We start from the raw sequence: 2500 nt of genomic DNA on the forward strand, positions 1-2500 counted from the left end.
CGGGGGACAGACGGGGGCGTCCACCGCCACCGCCCCCGTCCCCCACCCACCGGCGCGCGCACGCGCGCGCGTCAGTGCGGCACGGCACCCCCGCGGTGCCCACCCGCAGACAGACGCCCGCGCGGGAGGCCGGCGGCGAGGCCCGCGCCATCGCCGCCCCGCGCCTCCCTCCCCCGAAGCTCGCTCTCGCTCTCTCTTCCCCAAACCCACCGCCGATAGCCCGGCGGGGACGAGCTCCGTCCAGCAGGCGCTCTCCGGGAGCGGGGAGCTTCGGAGCGCTCCCCGAGTCTCCATTTAGGGGGACGAAGGCCCGCGCGCTCGCGCGCGCGGCCCTGCGAGGCACCCCAGCCGCGCCGCTGCTGGCCCGCCGGCCCCCCCCCCCCGCGCTGGGGCGGGGGGGCTCGGCGGCGCAGACGGCGATTGATCGTAAAGCGACGCTCAGACAGGCGTAGCCCCGGGAGGAACCCGGGGCCGCGAGTGCGTTCGAAGTGTCGATGATCAATGTGTCCTGCAATTCACATTAATTCTCGCAGCTAGCTGCGTTCTTCATCGACGCACGAGCCGAGTGATCCACCGCTAAGAGTTGTCTCGGTTTCGGCACCGCCCCGCGCGCGCGGAGGGGCCGGGACCGCTCGCCGAGAGCGGCCCCTTCTCTGAGGACGGCCGGACCGACCGCCGGCCCCGCCGCCGCCCACCCCCCTCCGCACGCGCGGAGGGGGCGCGGCGCGGCGGCGCGACGCGGCGCGACGGAGAGGCCCTCGCCTCGGCTTGACCGTACGAGCACAGGGGAAACGGAAAACAACGGAAAACCCCGAGCGGCCAAAGGGCGGGGGAGCCCGCGCTCCCGACCGACCCTGGGGAAACGTACGCAACACACACACCCTTGGCGCGCTTCGGGGGCGGCCCAGGCGCCCGGGCTCGGACCGGCCTCCCCCCGGAGGCTACGGCACGCCCGGCCGCGACGCCTGCCCGCCTTCGCTCGGGAGCCGGACGCCCGGCTGCGCCCGCGCTGCGACGAGCCGGCTCCGCCCACCACGGTCGCCTCTCGCCCCGCCGGCGAACCTCGGCGCCGACGCCGCCTTCCACCGACGCCGGAGGAAGCGCGGCCGGCCACTGGAGCGCGAGCCGGCGACGCGCGGCCGCCCACCGGCCCGCGCCGGATGGGCGAACCCGGCCACCCCGCCCGGCGGCGGCGGCCGCCACCGCCGCCGCGAAAACCGCCGCCGCAGCCGCTTCTCGCCTCGGCCCCCTGGGGCCGCCGGCACGGCCCCAGCGGAAAGGCGGACGGCGCTGAGCGCGGGGGGCGGCTCCCACTCTCCCCGTTTCCACGCGAAGACCCGGAGCGGGACGCCCCCGCGCCGCGCGCCCGCCCTCGAGACGGAAGCGACGGGCGGGGAAACGCGGGACGGGACGGGACGGCCGCCAGCGGATGCGGCCGGGGAACCCTCCCGGACGACCCGACGGACGACCGGCACCGACCGGCACGCCGAGCGGCGCCGCCGCCGCTCGGCCTGGGGGGGTGTGGCTCGCCCCCCCCTTTCTTTCCCTGGGCGCCGAGGGCGGGGCGAGGAGCGGGAGAGGGGAGCGCGGCGCGCCCCGAGCGCGGCCGCAGCGCGAGCGTCCAAAGGCGCGGGGCGGCCCCCCGGCGGCCGCCCCCCCCCGCGGGGGCTCGCCGCGCCTTTCTTTCCCCCGGCGCGGAGCCCGCGCTCCGGCCGGCGGGTGGCCCCGTTTGCGAGGGCGGGCAGGTCGGCCGCGGCCGACCCGCGCCGCGGTCTCTCCGCCGAGACCGGCCCGCGGAGAGGGGGGGCAGGTTGGGGCAGCGAGACGCCCCCCCTTCTCCGGCACGGCGGCCCGCGGGGGCGGACGCCCCCCCCGCGGCTCGCGCCGTGCCGCTCGAGTCTTTAAACCGCCGCCCGGCTCCTTTGGCCTTTGACCCCCGGACTCGGCCGAGGGAGGGCCGCCGAAGCGCGGACGCTAGGTACCTGGCCCTGGGGTGAGGGAAACGACCTGCATGGCCCCGCGGGGGTGCCTCCCCCGGCTGCCGCCCTCGGGGGAGCGTCCGCCCGCGGGGGCGCGCCCGGCATCCGCCGCCACCACCTCGTCCTCCTTAGCCCCGGGGCCCGGGGTTTCCCTCGATAGCCCGGCGCTGCGCCCGGGGGGAGAGACGTGGCTCGGGCCGCCCGCTCGCGCGGGACGCGACCCGGCCGGGGGGGGGCCTCGCCCGCCCCGGGCGGCGCCAGCGGCCGAGACCGTGCTCGCGCCCCCCCCTTCCCGCCACGGCTCCCTCTTCGAGAGGCAGCCGTGCCGGGTCGGAGGGGAGGTTCGCGGGTCCGGCCGCCGCGCCGCCCGAAACGCCGTGCGCACACCCGCGCCACGGCCCGGAACGCCCGGAGACAGCCCTGTCCCGCGCGCGGGGGGGTAGACGGCGCCGCCGCCGGCGCCGCCCCACCCCCCCCCCCAGGAGCTGCCGCCCCCCGAAGACGGCGACACCCCTCGGCTG

At 79.3% G+C, this 2500-nt stretch overlaps 1 non-coding gene across 1 annotated transcript; it reads right to left on the bottom strand.

Moving 5' to 3' along the window:
- Positions 1 to 432: 432 nt before the first annotated feature.
- LOC142360205 (5.8S ribosomal RNA) lies at positions 433 to 585 on the bottom strand. The gene has a single exon (XR_012762876.1). It is a non-coding gene; the product is annotated as a 5.8S ribosomal RNA (ribosomal RNA).
- Positions 586 to 2500: the final 1915 nt, after the last annotated feature.

This window comes from Opisthocomus hoazin, unplaced genomic scaffold (genome assembly GCF_030867145.1).
Source record: "Opisthocomus hoazin isolate bOpiHoa1 unplaced genomic scaffold, bOpiHoa1.hap1 HAP1_SCAFFOLD_224, whole genome shotgun sequence".
NCBI lineage: Eukaryota > Metazoa > Chordata > Aves > Opisthocomiformes > Opisthocomidae > Opisthocomus > Opisthocomus hoazin.